This window comes from Pelophylax lessonae (assembly GCF_965119305.1).
Source record: "Pelophylax lessonae genome assembly, chromosome: 1".
NCBI classification, from domain to species: domain Eukaryota; kingdom Metazoa; phylum Chordata; class Amphibia; order Anura; family Ranidae; genus Pelophylax; species Pelophylax lessonae.
The window spans coordinates 771,187,990-771,201,380 of NC_138768.1; the positions used below are offsets into that span (position 1 = coordinate 771,187,990).

Below are 13,391 nucleotides of genomic sequence, written 5' to 3' on the forward strand. Positions count from 1 at the left end.
ATGCACCTCTAATGGGTTATGTGGTAAGAGACCTGTCTGTCTACATACAACCATGTTGTGCAAGAACCTACGGTTTAGTCATTCATATAGTTTACATTTTATAGTATGCATACACACACTGACCACAATATTAAGGACATCTACTCATCCCATAAATAGGTAAACAACAAATTCATGACAAACTCAATATAAAAAGATTGCAGACATAGTAAAGAGGTTCAGTTACTGTTCTACTGGACAATAGAATGAGTAAGATGTGTAACCAAGGCAACTTTGACCATGGAAATTATCCGTGCCAGACTTGGTGGTTACAACTAGGGTTGAGCGGACACCTAGATGTCCGTGTTCGACGGGTTCGGCCGAACTTTAAAAAAAAGTCCGGGTCCGTGTCCCGGACTTTTACCGAACTTTTCCCGGACACCGAACCCCATTGAAGTCAATGGGGACCCGAACTTTAAGGCACTAAAATGGCTCTAAAACACCAAAGGAAAGGGCTAGAGTGCTGCAAATGGCAGCAAAACGTAATTAAGAGCATGGCAAGTGCTCTGCAAACAAATGTGGATAGGGAAATAACTTAAAACAACAAAAAAAAACAGAAAAATAAAACAATGTTCTTCTTCATCTCTGAAGGACGAGGCCCATATGGAGTAGGAGGGAGGTTGAGGTGGTGGTGGATGTGGCGGTGACATAGGCGTGCGCACAGGGTGTGCTGGGTGTGCCTGGGCACACCCTAATCACCTAGGGCACATAGCATTGCCAGTGAGGAGATGGGAAAGATCTCCCTGGGACCTGCTCTGCTCTATTTCTCCTTGCCTACAGGTACATGGCCCCGATACATTACTCTCCCTGCTGGCAAACACATGCATGTGTATTTCAACTTTGGGGTGCACACCTTAATGCAATAGGCTGCGCACACCTATGGGCGGTGTAGGTGGAAGCGGCGGTGGAGGAGGACCAGGGCCGGATTAACAGCATCATGGGCTTGGTGCTGAGGATTTTGAAGGGCCTTAGGGCCGTGCCTTGCCATGCACCCAGAGGAGGAAGGGTGCAGCCATGCATGCCTAATTCAACATGGGATGCTGTCTCTGAAGCCCATAAACACATCCATGCATCGCCAACTGTCCCTCCTTGTCCGGCCTTCACGCTGTGTGGGGAGGTTCTGAGGGTGCTGCCTGGGGAAGCGAGCATAGAAGCCAGACTTCTGTGTTTACAAGTGACAGAAGAGCGGTAACAGTGAATATGGCCAACCCGGGGCCTATATAAAAGGTAGGGGCCTGGAGCTGCAGCTCCAATAGCCCCTACATTAATCTGGCCCTGAGGAGGAGGACGAGGTAGCCAACACTGCTTCTTTTCACAAATTTTAAATGAGGGTACACCCCAAAAGAGTGAGAAAGAGCAAAAATGGAACAATGGGTGGGTAAGGTCGGTATCCATTGCTATTCTGCATAAGGTACGGAAAAGTCCCGTGGGATCCATGCCTGGTTCATTTTAATGAACGTGAGCTTGTCCACATTGTCTCTGGACAGGCGGCTGCGCTTGTCTGTTATAACGCCCCCAGCCGTGCTAAATACCCGTTCAGATAATACACTGGCTGCAGGGCACGCCAGCACCTCCAAGGCGTAAAGGGCAAGCTCAGGCCATGTGTCCAATTTGGAGACCCAGAAGTTGAAGGGGGCAGACCCGTCATTCACTACATGTAGGCGTGTGCACACATACTGCTCCACCATGTTGGTAAAATGCTGCCTCCTGCTAAGACGTTCCATCTGAGCTGCTGGTGCTGCTGTTTGTTGTGGCGTGCTGACAAAGCTTTTCCACATTTCGGCCATGCTAACCCTGCCTTCTGAGGTGCTGGCGGTGCCCTGGTTGCGTTGGCGACCTCCTCCTCCTCCTCCTCTGCCTTGTGCTTCCACTGTGGCCCCGCTGTCAGATGGGAATGCCAGCAGCATGGCGTCTACCAGCGTGCGCTTGTACTCGCGCATCTTGCGATCGCGCTCCAGTGAGTGAATTAAGGACGGTACGTTGTCCTTGTAACGGGGATCCAGCAGCGTGGCCACCCAGTAATCAGCACAAGTTAGAATGTGGGCAACTCGGCGGTCGTTGTGGAGACACTGCAGCATGTAATCGCTCATGTGTGCCAGGCTGCCCAGAGGCAACGAAAGGCTGTCCTCTGTGGGAGGTGTATCGTCCGTGTCCTCTGTATCCCCCCAGCCACGCACCAGTGATGGCCATGAGCTGGCCTGGGTGCCACCCTGCTGTGAACATGGTTCCATCTCCTCCTCCAGCTCCTCCTCCTCCTCATCCTCCTCATCCTCCAGAACTGTGCCCCTGCTGGACAATTGCGTCCCTGGCGTTTGCGTGTGCAGGAACCCACCCTCGGAGCCCCTTGCGAATGACTGCCCTGAAAGCCTTGGAAATGTTACCTCTTCATCCTCCTCCTCCTCCTCATCCTGTGCCACATCCTCTTCCATCATCGCCCGAATTGTTTTTTCAAGGAGGCATAGAAGTGGGATAGTTAAGCTGAGAACGGCGTCATTGCCACTGGCCATGTTGGTGGAGTACTCAAAACAGCGCAACAAGGCACACAGGTCTCGCATGGAGGCCCAGTTAAATTAAATAGCGGAATAGAAAATATGATCCAAAAAAAGTGTATGTATATCACACGTACACAACCACACTGGGCCCCAATTACTATTGTTTGTACCCCTAAAAGGCTAGATGAGGAGTAGGGGGAGTATGGAACAGGCAGCACCCTCAAACCTTCAGAAGTATGAGATGAACCCCAACAACTTGGAAAGGTGGATCTCTCTCACACGTACCAACACAGACTATCCCCCAATTTAACTGATCCCCAAAGGTTTTTGATTAAATAGCGGAATAGAAAATATGATCCAAAAAAAGTGTATGTATATCACACGTACACAACCACACTAGGCCCCAATTACTATTGTTTGTACCCCTAAAAGGCTAGATGAGGAGTAGGGGGGGTATGGAACAGGCAGCACCCTCAAACCTTCAGAAGTATGAGATGAACCCCAACAACTTGGAAAGGTGGATCTCTCTCACACGTACCAACACAGACTATCCCCCAATTTAACTGATCCCCAAAGGTTTTTGATTAAATAGCGGAATAGAAAATATGATCCAAAAAAAGTGTATGTATATCACACGTACACAACCACACTAGGCCCCAATTACTATTGTTTGTACCCCTAAAAGGCTAGGAGTAGGGGGAGTATGGAACAGGCAGCACCCTCAAACCTTCAGAAGTATGAGATGAACCCCAACAACTTGGAAAGGTGGATCTCTCTCACACGTACCAACACAGACTATCCCCCAATTTAACTGATCCCCAAAGGTTTTTGATTAAATAGCGGAATAGAAAATATGATCCAAAAAAAGTGTATGTATATCACACGTACACAACCACACTAGGCCCCAATTACTATTGTTTGTACCCCTAAAAGGCTAGATGAGGAGTAGGGGGGGTATGGAACAGGCAGCACCCTCAAACCTTCAGAAGTATGAGATGAACCCCAACAACTTGGAAAGGTGGATCTCTCTCACACGTACCAACACAGACTATCCCCCAATTTAACTGATCCCCAAAGGTTTTTGATTAAATAGCGGAATAGAAAATATGATCCAAAAAAAGTGTATGAATATCACACGTACACAACCACACTAGGCCCCAATTACTATTGTTTGTACCCCTAAAAGGCTAGATGAGGAGTAGGGGGGGTATGGAACAGGCAGCACCCTCAAACCTTCAGAAGTATGAGATGAACCCCAACAACTTGGAAAGGTGGATCTCTCTCACACGTACCAACACAGACTATCCCCCAATTTAACTGATCCCCAAAGGTTTTTGATTAAATAGCGGAATAGAAAATATGATCCCAAAAAAGTGTATGTATATCACACGTACACAACCACACTAGGCCCCAATTACTATTGTTTGTACCCCTAAAAGGCTAGGAGTAGGGGGAGTATGGAACAGGCAGCACCCTCAAACCTTCAGAAGTATGAGATGAACCTCAACAACTTGGAAAGGTGGATCTCTCTCACACGTACCAACACAGACTATCCCCCAATTTAACTGATCCCCAAAGGTTTTTGATTAAATAGCGGAATAGAAAATATGATCCCAAAAAAGTGTATGTATATCACACGTACACAACCACACTAGGCCCCAATTACTATTGTTTGTACCCCTAAAAGGCTAGGAGTAGGGGGAGTATGGAACAGGCAGCACCCTCAAACCTTCAGAAGTATGAGATGAACCCCAACAACTTGGAAAGGTGGATCTCTCTCACACGTACCAACACAGACTATCCCCCAATTTAACTGATCCCCAAAGGTTTTTGATTAAATAGCGGAATAGAAAATATGATCCCAAAAAAGTGTATGTATATCACACGTACACAACCACACTAGGCCCCAATTACTATTGTTTGTACCCCTAAAAGGCTAGATGAGGAGTAGGGGGAGTATGGAACAGGCAGCACCCTCAAACCTTCAGTATGAGATTGTGTTCACTGTACCCCACAAAGATTGAGTTCACTGCACCCCACAATGATTGTGTTCACTGCACCCCACAAAGATTGTGTTCACTGCACCTCACAAAGATTGTGTTCACTGTACCCCCCAAAGATTGTGTTCACTGCACCCCACAAAGATTCTGTTCACTGTACCCCACAAAGATTGTGTTCACTGCACCCCAAAAAGATTGTGTTCACTGCACCCCAAAAAGGATGTTGTTCACTGCACCCCAAAAAGGATGTTGTTCACTCCACCCCAAAAAGATTGTGTTCACTGCACCCCACAAAGATTGTGTTCACTGCACCCCAAAAAGATTGTGTTCACTGCACCCCAAAAATGATTTTGTTCACTGCACCCCAAAAAGGATTTTGTTCACTGCACCCCAAAAAGGATGTTGTTCACTCCACCCCAAAAAGATTGTGTTCACTGCACCCCAAAAAGATTGTGTTCACTGCACCCCACAAAGGATTTTGTTCACTGCACCCCAAAAAGATTGTGTTCACTGCACCCCAAAAAGGATGTTGTTCACTGCACCCCAAAAAGGATTTTGTTCACTGCACCCCAAAAAGATTGTGTTCACTGCACCCCACAAAGGATTTTGTTCACTGCACCCCACAAAGATTGTGTTCACTGCACACCAAAAAGGATTGTGTTCACTGCACCCCAAAAAGATTTTGTTCACTGCACCCCAAAAAGATTGTGTTCACTGCAGCCCAAAAAGATTGTGTTCACTGCAGCCCAAAAAGATTGTGTTCACTGCAGCCCAAAAAGATTGTGTTCACTGCAGCCCAAAAAGATTGTGTTCACTGCAGCCCAAAAAGATTGTGTTCACTGCAGCTCACACACAGAAAAATGGATGTGGATCACTGACACCTGCCTATCTCCAATCCCACACCACACAGCAATATCGATTGTAGTTTGTAGAACACAGTTTCCCTAAAATTCAGCAGACTCTGTCCCTAACAGGATTGAGAAGAGATCGTAGATCAGGATTGAGTGCAGACCCCACCCCCCACACAGCAATATCGATTGTAGTTTGTAGAAGACACTGACCCTATATAATTCAGCAGACTCTATCCCTAAAATGCCTACAACTCGCCCTGCCTAAACACTCCGACCTGTCCCTCAATTCTATCCGGACACAAATGGTTTTTTCCTGCCTATCTTTCCCTAATCAGCAGCCAGCACGTTGATGTGTGCTCTGTCCCTGAATCTAAGCAGCATAATGACGCCGCTGCGGCTGCCTCGAACTTATAAAGACTTGGTCACATGCTTCAGACGGCCAATCACAGCTACTGAGACATTTGCAGGCATGGCTGGGATGGCTTAAGGCACACCAGTTAAACGATTGTTGATTGGCTGTTGAAAGCCCGCCATGAAAAGAGCGCCAAAGCATGCAAAACCCGGAAATAAAACGACCGAACACGGATTTTTACCCGAACATACAGTAAAGTGTCCGTGTCCGTGTTCGGGTACAAAAAATCCAATTATTCGGTACGAACACGAATAATACAGTCCGTGTTCGCTCAACACTAGTTACAACATCTCAAACTGCTGACTTCCAGGGATAGTTTTTCACGACAGTATCTAGTTTGTTGGGGAAAAAGTGATTTTCAATTCTGTGGGTTAAAAGAACTTCTTACTGAGAGATGTCAGAATAGAATTGCCAGCTGTTCAAGGTGACAGAAGACCATAACTGCTTAAAATTGTTCTCCAGGCTACTTCCCTCCTCACACTACAATTTAGCTGATCAGCCACTACATCAGATTGGGTCCTCACAGGGTACAGAAGTGTTCAAGCAGCATCATGAAAGGGGAGGCAACAATACCAGGTAGACTGCCTGGGCTACTGGAAAGGAGGTTATGATGCACCATGTGAGAATGGACATTGGGGTCAACTCACTAACGTTTATTTGCATAACTTATCGAATGCAGTAAATAAAGTTCAATTCAGAGAAAAAAAAAAAAAAACAATTATGCGTTATTTACTGCAAGAATGAAAAATGTAACGGTATATATCATTTAAAAAGCTCCAATTGGTTGCTAAGAAGTGGGACAGGAAGTCGGCCGCTGTGTCCTTAACAACGGATGACCCATCTGCTGACAGTGGAATGTAAATAAAACATGCTGGCAATTAAAAAGTATGAAAAAAAACAAACAAAAAAAAAAAACAGCTTGACCCCCCCCCCCCCCCCCAATGCAAACTATCTGTAGCATGTACAGAACAAAAATCGCATTCTGAAATTACAGACCCTTATCCGAGCATGCAGCCCGGCAGGTCAGGAAAAGGGAGGGGAAGAGCGAGTGCCAACCACCCCCCTCCCCCCTTCCCCAACTATACCAGGCCACATGCCCTCAACATGTGGGGTGGGTCCTTTGGGGAGGAGGGGCTCTCCCCAATGTGAATGAGTATGGATACCCCTACCTATTCACCCCCTGTATATCCATTGTCAATAATGCTGTCCGCCGCACTCGAAAAAGTAAGAACAAAAAAAAAAAACTTCCACCGTCCATGCAGGCTGACCTCCTACTGCAGGCTCCACCATTTGGCAGTTCATTTATAGGTAAGGGCAGGGCCACATGGCTTCCTCATCTGGTGACACCGCCCCCTTGTGACGTCCCGAACCGATGCATGCTGGGTTGGTGATGTCACACCCTTACCTATAAGAGAACTGTCAAACTGCAGAGCCTGCAGTAGGCGGTCAACCTTAATTAACGGCAGGAGCGGTTTTTTTTTTCCTTTCTTTGAGTGTGGGGGGCAGCGTGATTGACGAATGGATTTACATTGGAGGACACTGAATTTTCAAAAACTGTCTCTGTGTTTTTATTACTTTTTGACAATTTTTTTGGTGACTGGGTAGGGGTATAATTTACCCCATCCTCATTTGCATGGGTGGGCGGGATCTGGGGGCCCCTTGTTACAGGGAGCTTCCAGATCTTGATAAGCCACCTGCTTGCAGACCCCCACATGGTATGGATTTTGGGGGGGGCCCAACACTGTTTTTCTTTTTACTTTTGGCATGGGGTTCCTGGTATGGATTGGGGGGACTCAACTTTTTTTTTTTTTTACATTTTTCTATTGTCCGGAATGCTATTGTATTGCCGGCAATTTAAATTTTAATGGAATGTAATTCATTTTTTTTTTCTTTAAAAATGTTATTTTTGCTGCAGCATGTTCTGTACATGCAATAGATGGCATGCATGGGGGGGGGGACCCATGCTGTTTTTTTCATACTGTTTAATTGCCGACATGTTTTTTTTACACTCAGCTGTCAGTGGGGAACCCGCTGAAAGCTGAGGAGATGACTCCTGTGGGATGACCGTTGTTAAGGACTCGGTGGCTGGCTTTCCGGCCTGCTCCTTAGCAACCAGTTTAATGTAATAAATTACTGTAATTAATAATGCGGTAATTACTGCTAAATCAAACAATTATCACATTCAGTATTTAATGCAAAATTCTTAGTGAACTGCACTTCCAAAACCGATTTACTGCAAGCATTATTTTACCGCATTTTTTTGGCTGTTATGTAACTGTTGGTAAATTGACTCCTAAGTAAATAGTGACTCAGCCTGTTTTTTTTTTTTTTTTTTTAATTGTAAATACGTGGAAGTAGATTAAGTAGCAGGGAATTGGGAGGTTTGTTTCCTAACCCAGGCCACAATAAAAGTAATAAAAATTGTCAACCCCCCAACCGTTAACCACTTTCCACAAAAGGATTTTCCTGTACGTCCTTGGGTTTCAGTGGTTATACCGGGATGATGTCTGCACCTACAGGCATCGTCCCACTACCATTCTTTTCAGCCGGCTATTCTCTTTAATGCAGAAGTGATCTGAGTGGTTAATTAGCCACTCGATCACTTCTGCGGGTGGCGGCAGGAGGTCCCACCCTCCCTCCCGCCACCGCCGCTCTCCGGCTCTTCGGTCCTATTGCGGTGCATAGGAGCGATGTGGCCAGCGGCAATGGCTGCCCTGTACAGAGAGAGAGGAACGGACGTCATTCCCCTCTCTCTGTAACCCTGGAAACCGGGAGCGATGAGTAGTTTGTCACTTCCTGCCCCCCCCCCCCCCTTTGTTAACCTGGCCACCAGCGGCCAGGAAAGAAGCTGATCAGACCTATCTGTGTCTGATCAGCTGCATGGGAGGCCAGAGGAGAGATCTGGGGTCTAACAAACCCCAAATCTCTCCATAAAGAGGACCTGTCACAGCCCATGCTATCACAAGGGATGTTGTTCATCCCTTGTGATAGCAATAAAGTTAGTGCAAAAAAAAAAAAAAAAAGTGTAAAACATTTTTTTTGTATAAAATAAATAAAAAAAAAATAAATAAAAAATGAAAGTGTCCCCGCCTCACTGTGCTTACACGCAAATGCAAACGCATTCCTTACTCTGGCACATACATGTAAACGGTGATCGCACCACACGTGAGGTATTGTCGCGAACATCAGAGCGAGAGCAATCATTTTAGCACCAGACCAGGTGTTTAAAGTACTGCCTATGGAGAATTGTAGGCACCGTAATTTTCCGCCATTCCATGGACGGCCGCAATTTGAAAGCGTGACATGTTCGGTATCTATTTACTTGGTGTAATATCATCTTTTACATTATACAAAAAAAATTGGCTAACTTTATGGGTTTTTTTTTAAATTAAAGAAAGTGTTTTTTTCCCAAAAAAAATGCGTTTGAAAAACCGTTGCACAAATAACGTGTGACATAAAAAATTGCAACACCCACGATTTTATTCTATAGGGTCTCTGCTAAAAAAATATATAATGTTCGGGGGTTTTAGCAAAAAAAAACAGAATTTTTGTAAAATCTTACCTGTAAAATTCCTTTCTCTGAGTCCTCCGACAGTCACCGCCTCTTCATATTCGTCACATATGGGGGTATTAGACTTTGCTCCGAAGGAGTAGCTAGGCAACAGAATATGTTAACATTAAAGCTTTTAACATATCCCACCCTCAAGGGGTGGTCCCCTCAGTCAATACCCTCCTACTTCCTGCAACCATATCTCAGTTTCAGTGGAATAGCAGTAGAGTATACAACCAAACCCCAAAAGAGGGGCGGGGGCGGCGACTGTCGGAGGACTCAGAGAAAGGAATTTTACAGGTAAGATTTTACAAAAATTCAGTTTTCTCTTACGTCCTCCGACAGTCGCCGCCTCTTCATATTCATCACATATGGGGACGTCCCAAAGCAGTGCAAACATGAGGGGTGGGAAACGCATCCGTGCCGAAAGGCAACGCAGTCTCCGCATCAAAGAAAGGAACCTTACCAAAGGAAGGAAACCAGCTGGGCTACAGGAAAAACAATTGCTCAACAGGAGCAACAACCCAGGAAAAGACAAATAACCAGGGGATAAAAAAACTTATCCCAACAGCCAGAGGTCCCCAACAAGGGACCCTAGGGAATTGCCGCACTAAGAACCTTGCGGCCAAAGGAAGCATCCACCGATGCCTGAACATCTACTTTGTAGAATTTTGTGAAAGTGTGCACGGTCGACCAGGTCGCCGCCTTACACACCTGGGCTACAGAAGCCCCATGACGACAGGCCCAAGACGTACTCCGAGATCTAGTAGAGTGCGCCTTCACAGGCACAGGGGGAACCTTCCCCTGCAAGGCATACGCCTGTTCAATGGTCTGCCTGATCCATTTGGCGATGGTAGAGGCCGACGCCGCCATGCCCTTCCGAGGACCCTCTGGAAGAACAAACAAGGAGTCCGTCTTTCGAAAAGACTCAGTCGATTTAAGGTAAACCCTTATCGCCCGAACAACATCCAAAGATTGTAGCCTCACCTCCTTTGGATGTTTAGGCTTCGCGCACAGCGAAGGCAAGACAATATCTTCATTAAGATGGAATTCCGAAACTCGCTTCGGAAGAAAAGAAGGATTAGGTTGTAAGACCACCTTATCCAAATGAACAACCAGATACGGAGACCTGCAGGACAAAGCCGCCAGCTCCGAAACTCTGCGAGCCGAAGTGATCACAACCAAAAAGGCGACCTTTTTGGACAACATAGACAACGAGATCTCCCTGATCTGTTCAAAAGGAGCACGTTGTAACACAGATAGAACGAGATTCAAGTCCCAAGGGGGCAGAGGATCCCTCCTAGGAGGAACCAGATGCCGCACTCCCTGAACAAAAGTGCCAACCAAGGAGTTGGAAGCCACGGGACGTTGAAACAGAACGGCCAGCGCAGACACCTGACCCTTTATCGTAGCCAGCGCTAAACGCTGATTGACACCTGTTTGAAGGAAGGATAGCACTCGGGAAACCGAGTACGTGCGGGGTGAAAACCCCCTGGACTCACACCAGGCAAAATAGGCCTTCCAAGTACGGTAATAAACCTTCCCCGAGGAAGACTTCCTCGCGTTGATCAAGGTATGAACGACCTCTGGGGAAAGACCCTTCTCCTTCAGGACCTCGGTCTCAACAGCCAGGCCGTCAAGCCAGCGACTGTAAAGCAGGATGGGATATCGGCCCTTGAGACAGGAGATCGTCTCGAAGAGGCAGACACCACGGGGCGTCGACCGCCAGATTCACGAGGTCTGCGTACCAGGACCGGCGAGGCCAGTCCGGTGCCACAAGAATCACCGTGCTGCGTTCCGAGTGTAACCTGCGAAGGAACCTGGACAGCAACTGAATCGGTGGAAATGCGTACATCAGCTTGTACTGATGCCACGGGGCCACTAACGTGTCCGACGCGTCTGCCCGAGGGTCGCGCGTCCTTGCCACGAACCTTCTCACCTTGTTGTTGAGACGAGACGCGAACAGGTCCACATCTGGAAGACCCCACTTCGCGCACATCTGGAAGACAGCCGGGTGGAGAGACCATTCCCCCTGATCCAGGGTCTGGCGACTCAGATAGTCCGCCTGCCAGTTCTCCAACCCCGGAATGTGCACCGCCGTTATCGCCGGGACATGAGTCTCGGCCCAAGACAGAATGTCGGCCACTTCTCGAGCCGCTCGGGCACTCCTGGTGCCCCCTTGGTGGTTGATGTAGGCCACCGCCGTGGCATTGTCTGTCTGCACCCGAACCGGGCAGCCCTGCAGCCGGTCCGTCCAGCGATGAAGACAGAGATTTATCGCACGCAATTCCAGAATGTTGATCGGAAGGGAGGACTCCCCCTCCGACCAAGTTCCCTGGGCGGACAGAACGCCCAGAACACCACCCCAGCCCGACAGGCTGGCATCCGTGGTGATTACCGTCCACGAGATAGGACGAAACGACTTGCCCCCGGACACCATCGGGGACTGGAGCCACCACAGAAGGTCCCTTCTGGTGCGATGACTCAACGAGATTTGAAGATCCAGAGATTGAGGTCGCCCGTCCCACATGGACAGGATCTCCGCTTGGAGACCCCGCGTGTGAAACTGGGCGAAGGGAATCGACTCGAAGGCCGAGACCATCAATCCCAGACATCTCATGCACGTCCGCAGAGACGAGTGCGGAACGTCCCTGAGGGACCTGACTTCCTCCTGAAGAGTTCTGAGTTTGTCTTCCGGCAGGAAGACCTTCGCCTGCACCGAGTCCAGGATCATTCCCAGGTAGGGAAGACGAACCGACGGACTCAGTGTCGACTTTGGAAAATTTATCGTCCAACCAAACTCCTGCAGAGTTTGCATCGTGACAGACAGGTCCTTCTCCAGACCCTGGCTGGTCGCAGACCGAACCAGAATGTCGTCCAGATACCCCAGGACAGAAATGCCCTGGGCCCTCAATAATGCCAGAACCGGTGCAAGCACCTTGGTGAAGACCCGCGGAGCCGAGGCGAGACCAAAAGGCAACGCCACGAACTGGTAGTGATCCTCCGCAATGGCGAATCGAAGGTACCTCTGGTGACCCTCGAAAATGGGGATGTGAAGATACGCATCCTTCAAATCGATGGAGGCCATGAATTCCCCCGGAACCAGGGCAGCCACCACCGACCGCAGGGATTCCATGCGGAACTTGCGAACCCGCACAGAGCGGTTCAGAGCCTTCAAGTCCAGAATTGAACGAACCTTGCCCTCCTTCCTGGGCACGGTGAACAGATTGGAATAAAACCCCCGAAATCTGTCCCGATGAGGCACCGGAACCACCACTCCCTGAGCCCTCAGGTCCCGCACTGCCAGGTGCAGGTCCTGTAAACGCTCTGGAGACAGTTGAAGATTTGAGGGAAAAAATCTGCTCTCCGGCCGAGAGAGAAACTCGATCTTGTAACCAGATCGAACGATCTCCTGAACCCATCTGTCCCGCACGCGGGCCAACCAGGGTTGAAGAAAACCGAGCAAGCGTCCCCCCACCCCAAAACTGGGTGAGGGCGCCCCTTCAGGCCGCACTGTTATGGGCTGCGGATCCGGATTGACCGGACTTCTGTTTCCCAGACCAGGGCTTCTTCTGAGAGCCTTGACCTTTGAACGGTTTGCCCTTGTAGTGCGACCGAAAGGCACGAAAGGACCCCTTGAGGGGGCCGAAAATTAGCATGCTTCTTCCCAGAAGCCCCCTTAGCCTTGGGGAAATGGGGCAAGAGAGTGCTCTTACCTCCGGTGATCCCCTTAATCAACACATCCAAGGACTCCCCAAAAAGGCGAGACCCATCATAAGGCAGATTGGCTAAGGTCTTACGTGAAGATTGGTCCACCGACCAACATTTCAACCAAACCAGGCGGCGAGACAACACCGCCACGCTGTGCACACGTGCAGCCAACGGGACTAAGTCCAAGTCCGCATCACACAGATACATGACACCCTGGTGGATTTGATCCACCATATCCAGGGTCGCCGGCGAGGCCGAATCGGCCACTAGGACGCGCCTAAGCATCTGCGTCCAACTTGCGACAGCCTGGGCCGCCATGAGAGAGGAAAACAGAGC

At 48.5% G+C, this 13,391-nt stretch overlaps 1 protein-coding gene across 2 annotated transcripts in view; it reads right to left on the reverse strand.

Moving 5' to 3' along the window:
* TBC1D19 (TBC1 domain family member 19) overlaps window positions 1-13,391 on the reverse strand; it is a 327,200-nt gene that overhangs the window by 227,952 nt on the left and 85,857 nt on the right. The gene's annotated exons all lie outside the window — the stretch shown is intronic.